The 25,544-nt window shown below is 38.0% G+C and overlaps 1 protein-coding gene across 3 annotated transcripts in view; it reads left to right on the plus strand.

Moving 5' to 3' along the window:
• WNK3 (WNK lysine deficient protein kinase 3) overlaps nt 1–25,544 on the plus strand; it is a gene marked incomplete at both ends in the record, with an annotated part of 137,133 nt that overhangs the window by 104,153 nt on the left and 7,436 nt on the right. The gene's annotated exons all lie outside the window — the stretch shown is intronic.

The raw sequence follows: 25,544 nt of genomic DNA on the forward strand, positions 1-25,544 counted from the left end.
AACAGAATTTGCGGTGGGCAGAAAAATGGTCCCCCCCCAAAGACATCCATGTGTATATCCCTGCAACCTGTGACTATGTTCAGTTATATGGCAAAGGGTAATTGAGGTTGTACATGGAATTTAAGATGCTAATCAACATTTTAAAATAGGGAGATATGCTGGATTATCTTAGTGAGCCCAGTGTAATCACAAGGGTCCTCTAAAGTAGAAGAGAGAGGCAGAAGAAAGGATCAGAGAAAAGATATGAGGAAGAAGCCGTGTTAGAGAGATGCAGCATTGCTGGCTTTGAAGATGGAGCAAAAGGGCCACAAACCAAGGAATGCAGGCAACCCGTAGAAGCTGGAAAAGGCTGGGGAAGTTTGAAAAAGCAAGGTTTATAATTCATAGGTCCTGGGGGGTACACATTGTGTGGGCCACATAGCAAGAGGTTTGGTCAGGAGGTAGGAAACAGGAGTACATACTAGAGAGCAAGAGCGCACACTAGCAGATCTGGGGTTCTTCCTTTATTCTGGTTGAGGGTGGGGTACCTAGGGTTTCGCAGATTCGCTGTGTACTGAGAGTGAGAGCAGGAATTAAAGCACAGGGAAGGAAAAACAGGGTCACTCAAATGATCAGGGCTTTCTAAAAGGGAAATTTCATGGGTGGGGTGGCCTGGCTCTTTATATAGTTGTATAGCTGGCAATGGGTTTATTTGAGATGGATTTCTTTGAAATGTATACCTCAGCAATCAAAAGCTGAACGTCAGGCACTTTCTTATTACAATCAAAAAAGCTAATTGTCAGGCACTTACACCACACTGCTTCTTTCTAATCAACCATGGGATCTCAGGGTAAAAACATGCCTTTTGAGATTGGTTTTTTAACTCATAACATTGTCTTTGCGATTATTTAAATTATTTTGTGTTATAATAGCTTGTTCCTTTTAGTTGCTGAGTAATATTCCATGCTATGGTTGTACCACAGCTTGTTTTTTTTTCCTTTTTTAACATCTTTATTGGATTATAATTGCTTTCCAATGGTGTGTTAGTTTCTGCTTTATAACAAAGTGAATCAGTTATACATATACATATGTCCCCATATCTCTTCCCTCTTGCATCTCCCTCCATCCCACCCTCCCTATCCCACCCTTCTAGTTGGTCACAAAGCACCTAGCTGATCTCCCTATGCTATGCGGCTGCTTCCCACTAGCTATCTATTTTACATTTGGTAGTGTATATATGTCCATGCCACTCTCTCACTTTGTCCCAGCTTACCCTGCCCCCTCCCCGTATCCTCAAGTCCATTCTCTAGTAGGTCGGCATCTTTACTCCTGTCTTGCCCCTACATTCTTCTGATCATTTCTTTTTCTTGTTTCTCTTTTAGATTCCATTTATATGTATTAGCATACGGTATTTGTTTTTCTCTTTCTGACTTACTTCACTCTGTATAACAGTCTCTAGGTCCATCCACCTCACTATAAATAACTCAGTTTCGTTCCTTTTTATGGCTGAGTAATATTCCATTGTATATATGTGCCACATCTTCTTTATCCATTCATCTGTTGATGGACGCTTAGGTTGCTTCCATGTCCTGGCTATTATTGTAAATAGAGCTGCACTGAACATTTTGGTACATGACTCTTTCTGAATTATAGTTTTCTCAGGGTATATGCCCAGTAGTGGGATTGCTGGGGCATATGGTAGTTCTATTTTTAGTTTTTTAAGGAACCTCCACACTGTTCTCCATAGTGGCTGTATCAATTTACATTCCTACCAACAATGCAAGAGGGTTCCCTTTTCTCCACACCCTGTCCAGCATTTATTGTTTGTAGATTTTTTGATGATGGCCATTCTGACCAGTGTGAGATTATATCTCATTGTAGTTTTGATTTGCATTTCTCTAATGATGAGTGATGTTGAGCATTCTTTCATGTGTTTGCTGGCAATCCGTATATCTTCTTTGGAGAAATGTCTATTTAGGTCTTCTGCCCATTTTTGGATTGGGTTGTTTGTTTTTTTGATACTGAGCTGCGTGAGTTGCTTGTGTGTTTTGGAGATTAATCCTTTGTCAGTTGCTTCATTTGCAAATATTTTCTCCCATTCTGAGGGTTGTCTTTTCGTCTTGTTTATGTTTTCCTTTGCTGTGCAAAAGCTTTTAAGTTTCATTAGGTACCATTTGTTTACTTTGTTTTTATTTCCATTTCTCTAGGAGGTGGGTCAAAAAGGATCTTGCTGTGATTTATGTCATAGAGTGTTCTGCCTATGTTTCCCTCTAAGAGTTTGATAGTGTCTGGCCTTACATTTAGGTCTTTAATCCATTTTGAGCTTATTTTTGTGTATGGTGTTAGGGAGTGTTCTAATTTCATTCCTTTACATGTAGCTGTCCAGTTTTTCCAGCACCACTTATTGAAGAGGCTGTCTTTTCTTCACTGTATTCTTGCCTCCTTTTCAAAGATAAGGTGACCATATGTGCGTGGCTTTACCTCTGGGCTTTCTATCGTGTTGCATTGATCTATATTTCTGTTTTTGTGCCAGTACCATACTGTCTTGATTACTGTAGCTTTGTTTTATAGTCTGAAGTCATGGAGCCTGATTCCTCCAGCTCTGTTTTTCTTTCTGAAGATTGCTTTGGCTATTCGGGGTCTTTTGTGTTTCCACAAAAATTGTGAAGTTTTTTTTTTCTAGTTCTGTGAAAAATGCCATTGGTAGTTTGTTAGGGAGTGCATTAAATCTTTAGATTGCTTTGGGTACTATAGTCATTTTCACAATGTTGATTCTTCCAATCCAAGAAGATGGTATATCTCTCCATCTATTTGTATCATCTTTAATTTCTCTCATCAGTGTCATAATTTTCTGCATACAGGTGTTTTGTCTCCTTAGGTAGGTTGATTCCTAGGTATTTTATTCTTTTTGTTGCAATGGTAAATAGGAGTGTTTCCTTAATTTCTCTTTCAGATTCTTCATCAGTAGTGTGTAGGAATGGAAGAGATTTCTGTGCATTAATTTTGCATCCTGCCACTTTACCAAATTCATTGATTAGCTCTAGTAGTTTTTTGGTAGCATCTTTAGGATTCTCTATGTATGGTGTCCTGTCACCTGCAATCAGTAACAATTTTACTTCTTTTCAATTTGGATTCCTTTTATTTCTTTTTCTTCTCTGATTGCTGTGGCTAAAACTTCCAAAACTACGTTGAATAATAATGTGCAACCTTGTCTTGTTCCTGATCTTACTGGAAATGGTTTCAGTTTTTCACCATTGAGAACGATGTTAGCTGTAGGTTTGTCATACATGGCGTTTGTTATGTTGAGGTAAGTTCCCTCTATGCCTACTTTCTGGAGGGCTTGTATCATAAATTGGTGTTGAATTTTGTCAAAAGCTTTTCCTCCGTCTATTAAGATGATCATATGGTTTTTCTCCTTCAGTTTGTTAAAATGCTGTATCACATTGATTGATTTGCATATACTGAATAATACTTGCATTCTGGGGATAAACCCCACTTGATCACAGTATATGATCCTTTTAATGTGCTGCTGGAATCTGTTTACTAGTATTTTGTTTAGGATTTTTGCATCTATGTTCATCAGTAATATTGGCCTGTAGTTTTCTTCCTTTGTGACATCTGTGTCTGATTTTGGCATCAGGGAGATGGTGGCCTCGTAGAATGAGTTTGGGAGTGTTCCTAACTCTGCTATATTTTGGAAGAATTTGAGAAGGGTAGGTGTTTGCTCTTCTCTAAATGTTTGATAGAATTCTCCTGTGAAGCCATCTAGTCCTCCTGGGCTTTTGTTTCTTGGAAGATCTTTTAATCACAGTCTCAATTTCAGTGCTTCTGAGTGGTCTGTTTATATTTTCTGTTTCTTTCTGGTTCAGTCTCGGAAGATTATGGCTTTCCAGGAATTTGTCCATTTCTTCCAGGTTGTCCATTTATTGGCATATAGGTGCTTGTAGTAATCTCTCATGACTCTTTGTATGTCTGCAGTGTCAGTTGTTACTTCTCCTTTTTCATTTGTAATTCTATTGATTTGCGTCTTCTCCCTTTTTTTCTTGATGAGTCTGGCTAATGGTTTATCAATTTTGTTTATCTTCTCAAGGAACCAGCTTTTAGTTTTATTGATCTTTGCTATTGTTTCCTTCATTTCTTTTTCATTTCTTTCTGATCTGATCTTTATGATTTCTTTCCTTCTGCTAACTTTGGGGTTTTTTTCTTCCCCTTTCTCTAATTGCTTTAGGTATAAGGTTAAGTTGTTTATTTGAGATGTTTCTTGAGGTAAGATTGTATTGCTATAAACTTCCGTCTTGGAACTGCTTTTGCTGTATCCCATAGGTTTTAGGTCGTCGTGTTTTCATTGTCATTTTTTTCTAGGTATTTTTTGATTTTCTCTTTGATTTCTTCAGTGATCTCTTGGTTATTTAGTAGTGTATTGTTTAGCCTCCATTTGTTTGTTTGTTGTACTGATTTTTTCCTGTCGTTGATATCTAGTCTCATAGTGTTGTGGTCGGAAATGTTACTTGATACTATTTCAATCTTCTTAAATTTACCAAGGCTTGATTTGTTACCCAAAATATGATCTATCCTGGAGAATGTTCCATAAGCACTTGAGAAGAAAGTGTATTCTGTTGTTTTTGGATGGAATGTCCTATAAATATCAATTAAGTCTATCATTTAATGTATCATTTAAAGCTTGTGTTTCCTTATTGATTTTCATTTTGTATGATGTGTCCATTGGTGACAGTGGGGTGTTAAAGTCCCCTGCTGTGATTGTGTTACTGTTGATTTCCCCTTTTATGGCTGTTAGCATTTGCCTTATATATTGAGGTGCTCCTATGTTGGGTGCATAAATATGTACAAGTGTTATATCTTCTTCTTGGATTGATGCTTTGATCATTATGTAGTGTCATTCTGTGTCTCTTATAATAGTCTTTATTTTAAAGTGTATTTTGTCTGATATTAGAATTGCTACTCCTGCTGTCTTTTGATTTCCATTTGCATGGAATATAATTTTCCATCCCCTCACTTTCAGTCTGTATGTGTCCCTAGGTCTGAAGTGGGTCTCTTGTAGGCAGCATATATATGGGTCTTGTTTTTGTATCCATTGAGGCGGTCTGTGTCTTTCGGTTGGAGCATTTAATCAATTTACATTTAAGGCAGTTATCGATATGTATGTTCGTGTTTTCAGTTTGTTATTGTAGGTCTTTTCCTTTTCTTGTGTTTCCTGCCTAGAGAAGTTCCTTTAGCATTTGTTGCAAAACTGTTTTGCTGGTGCTGAATTCTCTTAGATTTTGCTTGTCTGTAAGGGTTTTAATTTCTCCATCGAATCTGAATGAGATCCTCGCTGGGTAGAGTAATCTTGGTTGTAGGGTTTTCCCCTTCATCACTTTAAATATGTCCTGCCACTCTCTTTTGGCTTGCAGAGTTTCTGCTGAAAGATCAGCTGTTAACATTATGGGGATTCCCTTGTGTGTTATTTGTTGTTTTCCCCTTGTTGCTTTTAGTATTTTTTCCATTTAATATATTTACCTTGGTCCTTCATCTGCTGTGTGTTTCTGTGTCTTCTCATTTTGCTTAACTTACTGTGTTTGGGTCTCCTTTTCACAGGCTGCAGGTTCATAGTTACTGTTGTTTTTGGTGTCTGCCCCCAGTGGCTAAGGTTGGTTCAGTGGGTTGTGTAGGCTTCCTGGTGGAGGGGACTGGTGCCTCCCTTCTGGTGGATGAGGCTGGATCTTGTCTTTCTGGTGGGCAGGACCGCGTCTGGTGGTGTGTTTTGGGGTGTCTATTACCTTATTATGATTTGAGGCAACCTCTCTGCTAATGGGTGGGGTTGTGTTCCTGTCTTGCTAGTTTTTTGGCACAGGGTGTCCAGCACTGTAGCTTGCTGGTCATTGAGTGGAGCTGGGTCTTAGCGTTGAGATGTAGATCTCTGGGAGAGCTTTCACCGTTTGATATTATGTGGAGCCGGGAGGTCTTTGGTGGACCAGTGTCCTGAACTCTGCTCTCCCATCTCAGAGGCACAGGCCTGACACCCGGCTGGAGCACCAAGACCCTGTCAACCACACGGCTCAGAGGAAAAGGGAGGACAGAAAATGAAGAAAGAAAAAATAATAAAATAAAATAAAGGCATTAAAAGAAAAAATATATATTATTACAAATAAAAAAGTTTTTAATTCATAAAAAAAGGAAAGAAAGAAAGAAAGAGCAACCGAACCATTAAACACATCCGCCAATGAAAACAAGCGCTAAAAACTATGCTTAAAAAAAAAGAAAAGGGCAGACAGAACCCTAGGACAAATGGTAAAAGCAAAGCTATACAGACAAAATCAAAGAAATATATACATACACACTCACAGAAACAGAAAAAGGAAAACAATATATATTTCTATATATTACAAAATAAAAAAGGAAGAGAGCAACCAAATCAATAAACAAATCTACCAATGGTAATAAGCTCTAAATATTAAACTAAAATAAACGTAAAACCAGAAACATATTACATGCAGAATGGAAACCCGAAGTCTACAGTTGCTTCCAAAATCCCCCGCCTCAATTTTGGGATGATTCATTTTCCTTTCAGGTATTCCAGAGATCCAGGGTACATCGAGTTGATTGTGGAGATTTAATCTGCTGGCTCCGTGCCGGCTAGCTGTGGCGCACTAGTCCCCTTCAGGCTGTTCATGCAGCCAACCCCAGTTCTCTCCCTGGGATCTGACCTCTGAAGCCAGAGCCTCAGCTCCCAGCCCCCACCCCCACCCCCACCCCCGCCCCAGTGGGTGAGCAGAGAAGCCTGTCAGGCTGGTGAGTGCTGGTAGGCACTGATCCTCTGTGCGAGAATCTCTCTGCTTTGCCCTCTGCACCCCTATTGCTGTGCTCTCCTCCGTGGCTCGGAAGCTTCCCCCCCGCCACCCCCCATCTCCACCAGTGAAGGGGCTTCCTAGTGTGTGGAAACTTATCTTCCTTCACAGCTCCCTCCCAGTGGTGCAGGCCCTGTCCCTACTCTTTTGTCTCTGTTTTTTCTTTTTTCTTTTGCCCTACCCAGGTACGTGGGGAGTTTCTTGCCTTTTGGGAAGTCTGAGGTCTTCTGCCAGTGTTCAGTAGGTGTTCTGTAGGAGTTGTTCCTCATGTAGATGTATTTCTGATGTATTTGTGGGGAGGAAGGTGATCTCCACATCTTACTCCTCTGCCATCTTGAAGGTCTCTCTGTTTATTTGTTTAGTGATTTTCCTTCACTAATTCTGTATTCCCTGAGTTACTTGCTAGCCATTGAGTTCTTTGCTAGGTAAAAAAAATTTCTAAACAAAATTTTTAATGCCTGGTATGCTAGGGTTCACACCTGAGCCAGTACAGTTAGTGGGGAACCAATAATTGGTCAGAATATTTTATTAAATGCCTTGTCTGGTCGTCGTTGTCATGAAAATCTCTGTGAGAAGGCACACCTTCAGGCTTCAGTTTGCAAGATATCCTTTGAATTTACTTCCTGCTTGCCCAGGAACTCAAATCCAGCCAGAATTGAATGACTAGTCCATTCTCCTTTTTCAGGTCTTTCCTGGCATGGCAGAGATTTATATTCCCAGGAATATGTCAGGGGTTTTCGAAATCTCCTATAGTCATTTAGTTGTCCTAACATTGTTTTTAAATTCTAGACCAGGATCTTATTTGCCCAAACTGAAATCATAGCCTTAAGCATCTGATTTGTTGCCAGCACTTTCCTGTTGTTTCAGTAATGCTCTGGAGATAGCCCCCTACCTCTCCCCGCCCCTCATACCCATGCCTGGCTGGGCTGAGCTGAACTCTGAGTGAGATCAAATATCCACCACACTAAAAATAGAGGTTTTCCCAGGTTGTTTCGAGTTCAGACAAAATATTGACTGTGCTCTGGGGATAGTGCTTTTAAGGGAGCTCAAAAAGAGGTCTGTTTTTTCCATTGTCTGCAGTGTTCCTGGCTTTTGGCTACAACAACACTGAGCTGGGGTGAAAGAGGTATGGGAATTACGACAAGTTAAAAATGTCACAGACCTCAGTAGTTTGTCCTGGGTTAATGATTTTTATATTGTTCTTTGTCTTTGGATAATTGTCAGAGTTCTGAAATGGTTGGTTTTAGTTGTTTTGCCCATATTTTCATTGTCTTAAGAGCAAGTTCATCTAGGTCCTTTTGCTGCATTTTTTGAAGGCATTCTCCTCCCTCTTTTTCTATTTTCTGAAAAAGTTAGTGTTGAATTTGTATCATTTCTTCTTTATACGTCTAGAAGAATTTTCCAGTGAAACCATGTGGGCTCAGATATTTATTTTTTTAGAGGTTTTTAACTGCAAATTCCAATTCTTGTATAGTAGTTATAGTATTATGCAGGTTATAAATTTCGTGTTGGCTAAGATTTGGTAGCTTGTGGATTTTGAGAACTTAATCCATTTCATCTATATTGCTGAATCTTTGTGTTTAGAGTTGTTCATTATTATCTTCTCAATATCTTGGATATCTGTAGTATTATCACCTCTTTAATTCCTGATATCTGTAATATGCATTGTTGTTTTTCTTTGTCAGTCTTGTAGATGTTCATCAATTTTATTGATCTTTTCAAAGATCCGTTTGTACTTTTATTGATTTTCTCTGTTGTTTTCCAATTTTAAATTTCATTGACTTCTGCTATTATCTTTATTACTTCTTTCCTTCTACATGCCTTGTTTTTATTTTGCTCTTTTTCTGGTGTCTTAAAATGGAAGCTTAGATTTTTGATGTGAGACCTTTCTTTTTGTAATACAAGCATTTAATGCTATAAATTTTCCTTATGAGCCATACTTTGGCTGCATCTACTAAGATTTTTAAAAATTAAGCTTTATTTTGCAGGGGTATTTTTAGATTTACACAAAAATTATTAAGATAGTACAGAACATTTCCATATATCTCACGCCCAGTTTCCCCAATTATTAACATCTTATACATTACTGTGGTACATTTATCACAGCTAATAAACCAATCTAGATACATGATTGTTAATCAAAATATACATTTTACTCTGATTTCCTTAGTTTTTACTTTATATCCTTTTTCTGTCCCAGGATCACATCCAGGACACCACATTATATTTAGCAGTCATGTCTCCTAGGCTCCTTTTGGCTTCAACAGTTTCTCAGAATTTCCTTGTTTTTGATGACCCTGACAATTTTGAGGAGTACCGGTCAGTTATTTTGAAGAATTTTGTTTTTGAACACATCTTTACTTACCGGTGCTGGGCAGGAAGATATTTTCCTCTATCCTTCTAGGTTCCTCTGGCTGGTCTAAGAATTAAATTAACATGAAACAAATTAATAGGAGAAAATCAAACAAAAGTTTAATAACATGTATACATGGGAGACATTCACAGAAAGATAGACAAGATGAAAAGGCAGAGGGCTATGTACCAGATGAAGGAACAAGATAAAACCCCAGAAAAACAACTAAATGATGTGGAAATAGGCAACCTTCCAGAAAATGAATTCAGAACAATGATAGTGAAGATGATCCAGGACCTCGGAAAATGAATGGAGGCAAAGATCGAGAAGATGCAAGAAATGTTTAACAAAGACCTAGAAGAATTAGACAACAAACAAACAGAGATGAACAATACAATAACTGAAATGAAAGCTACACTAGAAAGAATCAATAGCAGAATAACTGAGGCAGAAGAACGGATAAGTGACCTGGAAGACAGAATGGTGGAATTCACTGCTGTGGAACAGACTAAAGAAAAAAAGAATGAAAAGAAATGAAGACAGCCTAAGAGACCTCTGGGACAACATTAAACACAACAACATTCACATTATAGAGGTCCCAGAAGGAGAAGAGAGAGACAAAGGACCAGAGAAAATATTTGAAGAGATTATAGTCGAAACCTTCCCTAACATGGGAAAGGAAATAGCCACCCAAGTCCAGGAAGCACAGCGAGTCCCATACAGGAAAAACCCAAGGAGAAACATGCCGAGACACATAGTAATCAAATTGGCAAAAATTAAAGACAAAGAAAAATGATTGAAATCAGCAAGGGAAAAATGACATATAACATACAGGGAACTCCCATAAGATTAACAGCTGATTTCTCAGCAGAAATTCTACAAGCCAGAAGGGAGTGGCATGATATACTTAAAGTAATGAAAGGGAAGAACGTACAACCAAGATTACTCTACCCAGCAAGGATCTCATTCAGATTCGATGGAGAAATCAAAAGCTTTACAGAAAAGCAAAAGCTAACAGAATTCAGCACCACCAAACCAGCTGAACAACAAATGCTAAAGGAATTTCTCTAAGTGGGAAACACAAGAGAAGAAAAGGACCTACAAAAACAAACCCAAAACAATAAGAAAATTGTCATAGGAACATACATATCGATACCTTAAACATGACTGGATTAAATGCTCCAACCAAAAGACACAGGCTTGCTGAATGGATACAAAAACAAGACCCAGGGCTTTCCTGGTGGCGCAGTTGTTGAGAGTCCGCCTGCCGATGCAGGGGACATGGGTTCATGCCCTGGTCTGGGAAGATCCCACATGCCATGGAGTGGCTGGGCCTGTGAGCCATGACCACTGAGCCTGTGTGTCCAGAGCCTGTGCTCCACAATGGGAGAAGCCACAACGGTGAGAGGCCCGCATACTGCAAAAAAAAAAAAAAGACCCATATATATGCTGTCTACAAGTGAGCCACTTCAGACCTAGGGACACATATAGACTGAAAGTGAGGGGATGGAAAAATATATTCCATGTAAATGGAAATCAAAAGAAAGCTGGAGTAGCAATACTCATATCAGATAAAATAGAGTTTAAAATAAAGAATGTTACAGGAGACAAGGAAGGACACTACATAATGATCAAGGGATCAATCCAAGAAGATATAACAATTATAAATATATATGCACCCAACATAGGAGCATCTCAATACATAAGGCAACTGCTAACAGCTATAAAAGAGGATATTGGTGGTAACACAATAATAGTGGGAGACTTTAACACCTCACTTACAACAATGGACAGATCATCCAAAGTGAAAAGAAATAAGGAAACACAAGCTTTAAATGACACAATAAACCAGATAGATTTAATTGATATCTATAGGACATTCCGTCCAAAAACAGCAGATTACACTTTCTTCCCAAGTGCGCACGGAACAGTCCCCAGGATAGATCACATCTTGGGTCACAAATCAAGCCTCAGTAAATCTAAGAAAATTGAAATCTTGGGGCTTCCCTGGTGGCGCAGTGGTTGAGAGTCCGCCTGCCGATGCAGGGGACGCGGGTTCGTGCCCCTGTCCGGAAAGATACCACATGCTGCAGAGCGGCTGGGCCCGTGAGCCATGGCCGCTGAGCCTGCGTGTCCGGATCCTGTGCTCCACAACGGGAGGGGCCACAACAGTGAGAGGCCCGCGTACCGCAAAAAAAAAAAAAAGAAAGAAAATTGAAATCTTGTCAAGCATCTTTTCTGACCACAACGCTATGAGACTAGAAATGAATTACAGGGAAAAAACGTAAAAAACACAAACACATGGAGGCTAAACAGTACAGCACTAAATAACCAAGAGATCACTGAAGAAATCAAAGAGGAAATCAAAAAATACCTAGAGACAAATGACAACGAAAACACGATGATCCAAAACCTATGGGATGCAGCAAAAGCAGTTCTAAGAGGGAAGTTTATAGCTATACAAGCCTACCTCAAGAAACAGGAAAAATCTCAAATAAACAATGTAACCTTACACCTAAAGGAACTAGAGAAAGAAGAACAAACAAAACCCAAAGTTAACAGAAGGAAAGATCAGAGCAGAAATAAATGAAATAGAAACAAAGAAAACAATAGCAAAGACCAATAAAACTAAAAGCTGGTTCTTTGAGAAGACAAACAAAATTGATAAGCCATTAGCCAGACTCATCAGGAAAAAGAGGGAGAGGACTCAAATCAATAAAATTAGAAATGAAAAAGGAGAAGTAACAACAGACACCGCAGAAATACAAAGCATCCTAAGAGACTACTACAAGCAACAGTATGCCAATAAAATGGACAACCTGGAAGAAATGGACAAATTCTTAGAAAGGTATAACCTTACAAGGCTGAACCAGGAAGAAATAGAAGATATGAACAGACCAATCATAAGTAATGGAACTGAAACTGTGATTAAAAATCTTCCAACAGAGCTTCCCAGGTGGCTCATTGGTTGGGGGTCTGCCTGCCGATGCAGGGGACATGGATTCATGCCCCTGTCTGGGAGGATCCCACATGCTGCAGAGAAGCTGGGCCCGTGAGCCATGGCCACTGAGCCTGCGCGTCTGGAGTGTGTGCTCCGCAATGGGACACACCACAACAGTGAGAGGCTAGTGTACCGCAAAGAAAAAAAATCTTCCAACAAACAAAAGTCCAGGACCATATGGCTTCACAGGTAAATTCTGTCAAACATTTACAGAAGAGCTAACACCCATCCTTCTCAAACTGTTCCAAAACATTGCAGAGGAAGGAACACTCCCAAACTCATTCTATGAGGCCACTGTTACCCTGATACCAAAACCAGACCAATATACTAGAAAAAAGGAAATTATAGAGCAATATCACTGATGAACATAGATGCAAAAGTTCTCAACAAAATACTAGCAAACAGAATCCAACAACACATTAAAAGGATCATACTCCATGATCAAGTGGGAGTTATCCCAGGGATGCAAGGATTCTTCAGTATACGCAAATCAATCAATGTTACACACCATATTTACAAACTGAAGACTAAAAACCATATGGTCATCTCAATAGATGCAGAAAAAACTTTTCACAAAATTCAACACCCATTTATGATAGAAACTCTCCAGAAAGTGGGCATAGAGGGAACCTACCTCAACATAATAAAGGCCGTATACAACAAACCCACAGCAAACATCATTCTCAATGGTGAAAAACTGAAAGAATTTCCTCTAAGATCAGGAACAAGACAAGGATGTCCACTCTCACCACTATTACTCACATAGTTTTGGAAGTCCTAGCCACAGCAGTCAGAGAAGAAAAAGAAATAAAAGGAATACAAATTGGAAAAGAAGAAGTAAAGCTGTCACTGTTTGCAGATGACGTGATACTATACATAGAGAATCCTAAAGATGCTACCAGGAAACTACTAGAGCTAATCATTGAATTTGGTAAAGTTTCAAGATAAAATATTAATGCACAGAAATCTCTGGCATTCCTGTACCCTAATGATGAACAATCTGAAAGGGAAATTAAGGAAACACTCCCATTTACCACTGCAACAAAAAGAATAAAATATGTAGGAATAAACCTACCTAGGGAGACAAAAGACTTGTATGCAGAAAACTATAAGACATTGATGAAAGAAATTAAAGATGATACCAACAGATGGAGAGGTATACCATGTTCTTGGATTGGAAGAATCAATACTGTGAAAATGACTATACTATCCAAAGCAATCTACAGATTCAATGCAATCCCTATCAAGTTGCCAGTGGCATTTTTTACAGAACTAGAAGAAAAAATCTTAAAATTTGTATGGAGACACAAAAGACCCCAAATAGCCAAAGCAGTCTTGAGGGAAAAAAATGGAGTGGGAGGAATCAGACTCCCTGACTTCAGACTATACTACAAAGCTACAGTTATGAAGACAATATGGTACTGGCACAAAAACGGAAACATAGATCAATGGAACAAGAAAGAAAGCCCAGAGATAAACCCAGGCACCTAAGTTCAACTCATCTATGACAAAGGAGGCAAGGATATACAATGGAGAAAAGACAGTCTCTTTAATAAGTGGTGCTGGGAAAACTGGACAGCTACATGTAAAAGAATGAAATTAGAACACTCCCTAACACCATACACAAAAATAAACTCAAAATGGATTCAAGACCTAAATGTAAGACCGGATAGTATAAAACTCTTAGAGGAAAACATAGGAAGAACACGCTTTGATATAAATCACAGCAAGATCTTTTTTGATCCACCTCCTAGAGTAATGGAAATAAAAACAAAAATAAACAAATGGGACCTAATGAAACTTAAAAGTTTTTGCACAGCAAGGGAAACCATAAAGAAGATGAAAAGACAACCCTCAGAATGGGAGAAAATATGTGCAAACAAATCAACGGACAAAGGATTAATATCCAAAATATATAAAGAGCTCATGCAGCTCAATATTAAAAAAAAAACAACCCAATCCAAAAAAGGAACAGAAGACCTAAATAGACATTTCTCCAAAGAAGACATACAGAAGGCCAAGAAGCACATGAAAAGCTGCTCAACATCACTAAATATCAGAGAAATGCAAATCAAAACTACAATGAGTTATCACTTCACACCAGTTAGAATGGGCATCATCGGAAAATCTACAAACAACAAATGCTGGAGAGGGTGTGGAGAACAGGGAACGCTCTTGCACTGTTGGTGGGAATGTAAATGGATACAGCCACTATGGAGAACAGTATGGAGGTTCCTTCAAAAACTAAAAATAGAATTACCATATGATCCAGAAATTCCACTACTAGGCATATACCCAGAGAAACCCATGATTCAAAAAGACACATGCGGGCCTCCCTGGTGGCGCAGTGGTTGAGAGTCCGCCTGCCGATGCAGGGGATACGGGTTCGTGCCCCGGTCTGGGAGGATCCCATATGCCGCGGAGCGGCTGGGCCCGTGAGCCATGGCCGCTGGGCCTGCGCATCCGGAGCCTGTGCTCCGCAACGGGAGAGGCCACAACAGTGAGAGGCCCGCATACCGCAAAAAGGAAAAAAAAAAAAAAAAAAAAAAAGACACATGCACCCCAGTGTTCATTGCAGCACTATTTACAATAGCCAGGTCGTGGAAGCAACCTAAACGCCCAACGACAGACGAATGGATAAAGAAGTTGTGGTACCTATATACAATGGAATATTACTCAGCCATGAAAAGGAACGAAATTGGTTCATTTGTTCAGATGTGGATGGATCTAGAGACTGTCATACAGAGTGAAGTAAGTCAGAAGGAGAAAAACAAATATCTTATATTAACTCCTGTATGTGGAACCTAGAAAAATGGTACAGATGAACCGATTTGCAGGGCAGAAGTTGAGACACAGATGTAGAGAACAAACGTATGGACACCAAGGGGTAAAGCCGCGGGGGGGTAGGAATGGTGGTGTGCTGAATTGGGCGATTGGGATTGACATGTATACCCTGATGTGTATAAAATTGATGACTAATAAGAACCTGCTGTATAAAAAATAAAATTAAATTAAAATATTTAATAAAAAACATGTATACATGGGAGAGACCCAGGAAAACTGAGTAACTCACCAAAATGACTGAACCCCTCACCTTAAATACCATCTTTAGCTAACAACAAAAGAAGATGTTGGGGGACTTCAAAGGGGAGGAAGGCAATTCACATGAAGATGGAAAAGCAAATATTTGCTGGGCCATGCAGAGACAGTGGGACAGAGTGGACTCTGATCTTTAGCTCTGCCTACAGTTTACCCCACCACACCTAGCCCTGTTCTTTGTAGATATCTCTGGTGATAGCTCTATAATAGAAACAGGTCCTCTATCTAAATTATTCTAGGCAGTGAGAGGGAAGTCAAAGTTTCTTCCCAAGTCGTTTGGGCCTTTATTATTTTTACCTTGAAATAATCCACAAGCTGAAGAGATATTTTGGGGTGGCAAGTTTTGCTTCCCTACACAGGCAGTGGAACATTCTCCAAGCTCATATTGTATACTTTCTGCTCCTAGAAGCCACCATTTCCACAAGGAACCATAATTCATATTATTGGAGATTAGGTTAGAAACCAAGATCTGGGTGCTTGGTATGCTCATTGCTACTGGGGTGTCATTGCTTCTAGGCCCTTTCAGCTGACAGATAAGGAAATATATCTATGCACACTAACTGATATATATCCATGTCTATGAATATTTCTATATGTAACCATCTGTGTCTATATTAAGGTAAATATGCATTCATATTGGTATCTCTGACTCTAATCCATTACCATATGGATTATATAGCCTTCTTCCCTTGTTTATCTGTAAACTCCCAGTCCAATAGTGAGAGGCTCTCACCATCCCCTATCTATTTATTTAATTGTTCAATTCCAGTATAAGGTATAGTGGTTTCAGATTTGTTAATTTATGCCCCAGTGGGAAATACCTTTATCAATTAGAATGCAGTGCTTATGAATAGTTTCTTTTGCCTTTAATATTATAGGTGCCGCTCATTTCCAAAGTTATGTAGGTCAGCACTTGTTCCTGAACTCCTTTATGTGAGATTCCTTCATACATTTGTAATATGATTAGATTCTTTTGTCACATTCTGCATTCCATCCTGGGATCCCCTGACCTCCTAAATGATGTTTTTAAATTTCATACATTAAAGTTGACTCTTTTTGCTGTAAAGTTCTGTACTTTTTGACAAATGCATTCCATCCTGGGATTTTTATGACCTCCTAAATGATTCAAAATTTTTTCACACATTAAGGTTTATTCTTTGCTCTCTAGGATCCTCTGTGTTTTGATATATTGTATTGTAGGGGTTTTTTCAGTTCCAAATATTTTCTTATTTCCCTTGAGACTTCCTCTTTGTTCTATGGTTTATTTGGTAAATTGTGTTGTTTAATTTCCAAGTGTTTGGAGATTTTTCTTATTATCTCTGTTACTAATTTGTACTTCAATTTCATTATGATCAGAGGATATATTTCCAATTGTTTTGATTACTTTCAGTTTGTTCAGGTTTGTTTTATGACCGAGGATATGGTTTATTTAGGTGAATGTTTCATGTGCACTTGAAAATAAAGTATACCTTATTGTTGTTTAGTAGAGTTTTCTATAAATGTCAGTTAGATCTAGATGTTTGAATGGTATTGTTCAATTATTTTATATCCTTGCTCATTTGCTATGCACTGCTTCTATTGTTGAGTGAGAGAAGAGTGTAGAAGTCTCCAGCTGTAATTATGGATTTGTCTTTTTCTCTTTTCAATTCTGTCAGTTTTTGCCTCATGTATTTTGAGGGTATTTTGTTAGTTACAGACACAGCATTGTTATGTCTTCTTGGTGAATTGACTTTTATCATTATGTAATGTCCCTCTTTATTCTTGGTTATTTTTGCTTGCTTTGATGTCTCCTTTGATATTAAATACCCATTCCATCTTTCTTTTGGTTATTGTTTGCATGGTGTATCTTTTTCATCCTTTTGGTTTTAACCTGCCTATATTATTATATTTGAAGTGAGTTTCTTGCAGACAGCTTATGGTCACATTAAAAAAAATCCATTCTGGCAATCTCTTTCAAATATTTTAAAACCATTTATAGTGAATGTAATGATCAATATGTTTGGATTTTGGTCTGCCATATTTTAAATCTGTTTTCTGTTTGTTTTTTATTCCTTCTCCTTTCCTACCTTCATTTGGTTTATTTGAATGTACTTTTAGTATTCCATTTTAATTTATCTATTATGTTTTTTCTTTATTTCTTTGTACAATTTTAAGTGGTTGTTCTAGGGATTATAACTTTTCAGTCTACTTAAAATCAATCTTTTACTACTTTAAGAGGAATGTAGAAACCTTACATCCATATAGATTTCTTCCTTCTATAAATTGTCTTAAGTATTCCATCTACATATATGAACAACTATATCACACGGTGTTATAATTTTCATTTTGCTTGAGTTTCAGAACTGAAAAGAATACATTTACCCTGTTATCTACCATTTCTGTTGGTCTTCCTTCATTTCTGCTCTTTCATGTTTCCTACTCTTATAATTTCCCTCTGTTTGAAGATCTTCCTTTAGTATCTCTTTTAGAACAGATCTGCTGGTGACAAATTCTCTTAACTTTTTTTTCATCTGAGAATGTCTTTTTTGACACCTTCATTCCTGAAGGATAATTTTGCTGTATACAGAATTTTGGGTTGACAACGTCTTTTAGCATTTTGAAAATATTATGCCACTTCTTTCTAGCTTCCATGGTTTGTGATGAGAAATCCCTAGAAATTTGAATCATTGTTTTCCTGTATAAAATGCATTGTTTTTCTCTGGTTGCTTTCAGAATTTTTCTTCTCTTTAATTTTCAGCAATTTTTCTGTTTCAGTTTCAGCAATTACATATGTAGGCATACGTTTCTTTGTGTTTATTTCTGTTTTGAGTTCACTGAGCTTCTTGAATATGTGGGTTTATGTCCTTTGCCAAATTTAGCAAGTTTTCAGCTAGTAGTTCATCAGGTATTTTTTTCTTATCATGCTCTTTTTTTCACTCTCCTTCTGGGACTCTGATGACACAGATTTTAGACTTTTTGCTATTGTCCTATAGGTCCCTTAGTTTCTTTACATGTTTGTTTTTCATCTTATTTCTCTGTTGTTTAAATTGAATTTTCTGGGGGATGGTGGGAATGAGTGAAATAGGTGAGGGAAATTAAGAAGTACAAACTTCCAGTTAGAAAATAAATGAGTCACGGGGATGAAATGTACAGCATGAGAAATATAGTCCAAAAAAATACAAAAATATAGTATCTTTGTGTGGTGACGAAGGTGGTCACAAGGTACAAACTTGCAGTTATAAGATAAATAAGTACTAGGGATGTACTGTACAACATGATTAGTACAATTAACACTGCTGTATGTTATATATGAAAGTTTTTAAGAGAGTAAATCTGAGTTATTATCACAAGGAAAAAATTTTTTTCTTTTATTTGGTATCTATATGAGATGATGGATGTTCACTAAACTTATTGTGGTAATCGTTTCATGATGTATGTAATTCAAATCATTATGCTGTAAGCCTTAAACTTATACAGTACTGTATGTCACTTATATCTCAATAAAACTGGGAAAAAATTGAATTTTCTTTTGTCATCTCCCTTCTGCTATTGAGTTCATCCAAGGAGGTTTTTTGATGGGTTTTTCTGGTTGTTGTATATTTTTCGGTTCTAAAATTTCATTTATGTTCTTCTCTATTTCATTGTTGAGATTTTCAATTTTGTCATTGGGTTCAGTAGTTTTTGTGGTTACCTATTTGAGCATTTTAATAATAGCTGCTTTAGAGTCTTTGTCAGATAATTCCAACATCTATATTGTCCTTGAATTAGTATCTATTGGTTATCTTTTCCCATATGAGTTGAAATTGTCCTGGTTCTGTGTATGCCAAGTCATACTGAATTTTATGCTGGACATTTTGAATATTCTAGGACTCTGGTGTCTTTTTAAAATCCTATGTAGAATGTTGACATTTTTGTTATAGGAGGTAATTGACCCAGTTATTTTTACCTTATGAGTTCCAACCTGTCTTCTGTGTTCTGTTGTTGTAATGTCAGTTCATTTGCTTTGCCTCTGTGGTGCTCTTTGGACCTGTCCCACGTGTGGGTCTCCTAGAGGGTCTCAGTCTTGGGAAGTTGTCTGTTCGTTCAGTTTTCATGTCTTTGGTGTGCTGAATAGGATTGGATTCATGTATGCACAGCTCAGTAGTAAATTCAGGAATTCAAAAATAACTTTCCTCAGTTCTTCCCTCCCTGCAGTACCTCCAGTACTTTCTGATTCCCAGTGACTCCTTTTTTTGTTCCTCAGCCAGAAATCTGGGATTTTAGTTACTCCGCTCTCTTGTGCACACCTACCACTTTGCACATGTTTAGGGCCAAGCTTTGGGAGATTAGAGACAGCAGTAAAGCAACAGTGATTGTCTTCACTCTCATGGAACCATAACTCACGCCACTGATCAGAAGGGAGGGGTTCCCTCCCTCAGAGTTTGGCTTCCATGAGCTTCCAGGGACTCTCCCACCACAGGATTGCTTGGGGGTAGGAGAGAGAGTACAGAGAAAAGAAGAAAAAAATAGGAATTTCTATACATTTTGAGAATGTTGGAAGTTCCCTTTCCCATTTCTTATGCCAAAAGTAGAGGATTTCCTCTGGAGGTTTCTCTTTGAATACCCCAGTGCCTGCTTCTAGATTAGCCATGGATACCAGATAGGAAAAATTGGTAAACTCACTGCCATTTTAATGGTACTTTGAATTTTGGTCTTATTCCCTAGTCACCTGCAACTATTAACTCTTCACAATCCTCAGATTGCTGCTCCATGTATTCTGTCCAGCTTCTATGGAGAGACTAAATATGTTAAGCCCGTTTGTCCCGCAGTGTATAGCTGCTGATGTCTCTGCTCAGTTTTCCCCCCTAGTTTTTATTTTTAAGCTTGACTTCCTGGGAGTGACCCCTATATCTGCATTACTTATTGGTCAGCCAGAGATTGATCAGCGGTTGCACTTTTAAACACCTCAAGCTTGAAGGGCTTCCACTTTCTGCTGCTGGATCTATGTGTGGCCTGGCCTGGGAAACTCATTTAAACTTGAGGCCATTTTCTAGCTTTCATTTTCCTCTAGGATTTCTTATGCTTCCTCCTTGTATGTTCAGGCTCTGTCAGCCAGTGATGTGTGTATGGTTTGGGCCCTCGAGTTTATGCTGTGCATGTGACGATATTCCAGTCAACCTGAGATATGTGGAGAATTGATCAAGCCTGCGATGGTTGGCTCACTTCCCAGATCTCCCTGTTAACCTCAGGTTAATGGAGATACTGCTTCTAAAGCTCCAAATCAAGTGAGTTACCTATGGCAGCAGTAGCAAAGCTTATTGTTTTCTCAGCCTGTCCTGCTGTGGTTGAATTGCTGGGCAAAAAGAGCTGGTGCAAAGGTAACAGAAACAGCCATGGGCAAAAAATGCCACAGATTACACAGTTCTTAAAAGTTGAGTAGTTTTCATGAGTAACACTTTCAATTCTGTTGTATGACTTTGGGCAAATTCCAGATTGCTGAAATGGTTGTTTTTGAGAGTTCTGTCCAGTTTTATTACTGCTTTTGAGGGAGAGGGTTTGAAAACCTCCTCACTCTGTCATGCTAGAAGCCAGAAATTATTTTTTAGCAGATAGAAATGACAGTATCTAACTATTAAACTTCCATTAAATTAACTTATTTATTAAAATGTTTACATTGATTCCTAAGCAGACCTAATATGAAAATATTATTTCCCTAAATGGGAACTAAATTATCTTCATTTTCTCTTTCTTTTAAGAATTCATTGAAGCCAAGTTTGCAAAGGTAGGGTGTTCCACACATACCTTCTAGTGGATTTATTATTACTTCATTGACTATCACAGAACCAAGTGATTTCATATTTCTAGTTCTAATAGCTGTCTTTCAAAGCTTGCTGACATTTCATATTTTCCCCATTTGGCCAAGATTGGTGGACACATTTGTTGGCCTTAGCACAGCATTTTGTAAGCTGTCAGCAAGGAGTTAATAGGTGTTGCATGGTCAAATAGGAAATGTTGGAGTCACTCATATAAAAAGCATTTTTTCACTGTAGACTCTCTTAGATCCTTTAATGTGCTAATATGAATTGAGAATTTTCAAGAAAGGAAATAAATGTACAAGTCCCAAAACAGTTTTACCAGAGAACCCACTTTTCACAGAACACATTTAAAGAAGCACTGCCTTAACATATATACACAGATCCACGTCCATCTTTCCCTACACACAGGTATACCTATTTTGTGAGAAACATGAACTGATGCAGGATATTGCATGTAATGGTATCTACAATTTAGGTATGCGGTTAACTTATAATATGAGCACTGTGCTAAACTATGCAGAAAAGAGTTAACATAGCAGGCACAAGACTGCTATCTATAAAAAGGCCTGTTTCCAAGGTTGGACCTTGGCTGCTGTGCAGGAACTTGGTTTCCCTTTCTTCCCTAACTGATAAGTATAGCTCACGTTGCCTAGATTGTTGGTACAAGTAATGTGATTTATGCTGAATACCTGTTTTCCTTCTTAGAGTCTGGCATTTTGGTAAATGCTAGGCAAAAGGTGCCTACATGACCAGTCACCAATAAAAACCTTGGGCACTGAGTCTCTATTGGGCTTCCCTGACCAGAAACTTACCATTTTTTGTTGCTGAGAGAAAGGAGCATACTCAAGAATGCTCCCTCACAATAGAAAGAGAGCATAGGGAAGTCTGTGCATGAATTTCTCTAGAATCCTGTGTATTTTTCCCTTGCTGATCCTATGTGCATCCTTTTGCTGTAACAAACTTGGCTATGAACACAACTATATGCTGAGTTCTGTAAGACCATCTATTGAATCAGTAAATCTGTGAGTGGTCTTGGGAGCCCTGAAACATAATCGCATTACATAATCTCAATCCTCAAAACATCTCTAAAGTAGGTAGAAGTTACTCTGTCCTTATAGGCAAGGAGACTACAGTTAGTGGGGTTAAGCAAATCTGTCTGACTCCAAAGTGTTGGCTCTTCACTGTTGTACTGCATTGCCTCCCAATACCAGACATCCTGTCTTCAGTGGATTGAAGGGAGGCAATGGGAGATCGTCAGAGGTGATAGTGGTCTGAGACTGTTTCATTCAGGAAGTAGGATTTGAGTTGGTGTTGAAAGGTAAATGGACCGGATTAAAATTGAAGTGGAGTGTGAAGAGTATTGTCAGTAGGTAGAATTGCATGTTATAAAGGCATGCAAATCGTAAAATGTAAGATGTATTTGGGAGAAAGAATATAACAGTTGGGTGAAATGGAGAGTTCACATTAGAAGGTTTTTTTCCCCACACTTTTTTTTTAATTTTTGGCAACTGCCACAGCTTATCTATGCTATAGTTTGATGTAAGATAATATATTTAATCTAACACATTATTATGTATTTAAGCTTAATAAATGATATGATGTTCAAGGATAATAAATAAGATAATCTATGTTTGCATGTTCTGCAAAGACAATCATGACTACCAAGGACTTTGCCACCGAAACAAGTTGAAAACCCACTATTGTTAGTACTAAGAAACTGTTAAAGTTTGGGGTTTGGGGGGCTTTTTGGAGCAGAGGAATGAAATGCTGAAAACAGCATTTAACTGGTACTAATCTGGTGGCAATGTGAAGAATGTTTTGGCTAGAACCAGGGAGTGAATCTATTTAGATCATTGCCATCATGGCAGTCCATATATGAGATGATTAAGAGTTTAGAGAAGTATGGAAGTGAAAACAGACAGGAGATGCTGTATAGGATGACTTGCCATGATATGGTATAAACTGGATATGTGTGTGTTTGTTGAGAGATCCAAAGAGTCTGAGTCTGGGTGGTTTGTAGAAAATATGGTATCTTTATCAAAAATATAAGATTTAGGCAAATTGTCGTGCTTAGACCATGATAGGCTTGACTCTAGGTGTATTTAATTGAAGAATTTATTGACACTGAATTGGAGAAACACATTTGGGAGTTGGCTGTGAGGTTGGACTGAAGAGACATCAAGATTTGAGATAAGAGATGGAAACATTTGCAGTTGGGTGATTGCTGGAACTATCTGAATGTAGGAATCACCTTGGGGGAAAACAAAAAAAAAACACCAAGGACTGAACTCTGATTTTACTCATTTCATCAATAAGAAATGAATATTAAAGAGCACCTTTGAAGTTATGTTACTACCCATCATAAAACACATTTGAAGAGTACTTCTTTTAATGTGCATTCGTCGGGTAATTTCTGGTTTCTGAACTTTAATATGATATGAATAACTTTCAAATGAAATCAATCAATAAATGTACCTAACATTTATCAATCAATAAACGTGCCTAACGGAATAGTTAGGCACTGAATAACATTCAGTAGGGTATACAGAAGTAGACATACAGTGTTGTACACATGAAACTTATATAATGTTATAGATCAATGTTACTTCAATAAAAGAAAAATAAATACTTGTTTCGGTTTGTTATTTCTTCCTCTACTTGTTGGCAACTGTATCACTAGTGCAGCAGCCATCATTGCCTGCCAATTGAGTGCATAAGATCACTTGTTCCACCAGATTTGTACACAAGAAGATTCCTGACATTGGGTTTTCCGTTAGTACAGAAATGTTCTTAAATGAATGACATTCAAACTTAGCTCTATTTTTTTTTTTTTTTTTTTTTTTTGCGGTACGCGGGCCTCTCACCGTTGCAGCCTCTCCCATTGCGGAGCACAGGCCCTGGACACGCAGGCTCAGCGGTCACGGCTCACGGGCCCAGCTGCTCCGCGGCACGCGGGATCCTCCTGGACCAGGGCACGAACCCGCGTCCCCTGCATTGGCAGGCGGACTCTCAACCACTGCACCACCAGGGAAGCCCTTAGCTCTATTTTTTTTTAAAGAAACTAAAGGGGAATGAGCACAAAAATACTCCTCCAGATTAGTTGGGTGGGCAGAAATGCTGGCACTAATATGTACATTTTTCTGGCTATCGTCTGCTTTTTATTCCTACCTGCTGACATTTTTCCAGGTTAAGAACACAATCTATAAAGGCTTCAGCTCCAAAGTCTTCCCCAACATTGTTGTGCTATTTGTTTGCTCACTGGAGTTGGCAGAGAATCACATGAATGTGCAGAGGGATAACAGGAAAGAATGATACTTTTATTATAGGCTGACTTGTGTGTCCTTGGGTTTTAAGTCTTAAAAAAGTAGGAATTCAAAAACAAAAAAAAGGAGGAATTCCAACAAGATTGGTACGTCCTTTTAGTGCATCATGGTTACCCAAAATTAGTAAAAATTATTCTTGTAAAACACTTTTGTATATGAGAATATGTTCACTTTTGTATATGAGAATATGTTCCACTTAATTCATTAAACTCTTCTTAAGCAGTTTTCACTACTGTGTTTCCATTTAATTTTTATTAACAAAATTCCACACTTTATTTTGATTTCCTTAGTTTTTGCATAAATTCTTTTTCTGTTCTAAGATCCCATCCAGGATACCACCTGATATTTACGTGTCATGTCTCTAAGCTCCTCTTGGCAGTTTTTCTCAGACTTCCCTTGTATTTTTTTTCTGTTTGTTTGTTTTTAAATTTTATTGAAGTATACTTGATTTACAATGTTGTGTTAATTTTTCTGTACAGCAAAGTGACTCAGCCATATATATATATATGTGTGTGTGTGTGTGTGTGTGTATTCTTTTTCATATTCTTTCCATTATGGTTTGTCACAGGATATTGAGTATAGTTCCCTATGTCCATTTAACTTTTAATCTCCTTGACTCTAAGCCTTCAGTAGCACAAGGGTCATAGAGAATGACAGACTATGCATAAGCAATCACTGAGATTATCATGTTCCTCCTTATTAAGCAATTTTCTTATCCTTTTCCCAGTTCGTTACATGGATTGGCATGGTACAATGGAAAGCACACTGACCAAATAGTCAGGATACTTGGGTTCTAACCCCAGCATATAACCTCAGCTGTTTACTTTCTGGATTCTAGTCTTCCCATCCCCAAAATAGAATGATACTTGCTGAACCTATATCACGGGCCTGTTATGAGTTTCAAAGAATATAAAGAAAAGTACTTTGAAAGTGTTTATATGTAGGCTTCTTGCATTATCTTTTACATTTTTTATAGCTTTTCACAATTAAAAAAAAGTACCATAACAATTGTACAAGATATTTTCACATGTTTATTTAATTAAATCTGTGGAAGTGTTACTGTGCTTAAATTTCACAACTGCATTTACTAAAATTCATTTTAGACCCACTCTGTAAGTTTTGACTTGTAAATCAGTCACAGGAACTTCATGAATCTTTTCTATGAGAATG

Source organism: Mesoplodon bidens, assembly GCF_964165515.1.
Source record: "Mesoplodon bidens genome assembly, chromosome: X".
NCBI classification, from domain to species: Eukaryota; Metazoa; Chordata; class Mammalia; order Artiodactyla; family Ziphiidae; genus Mesoplodon; species Mesoplodon bidens.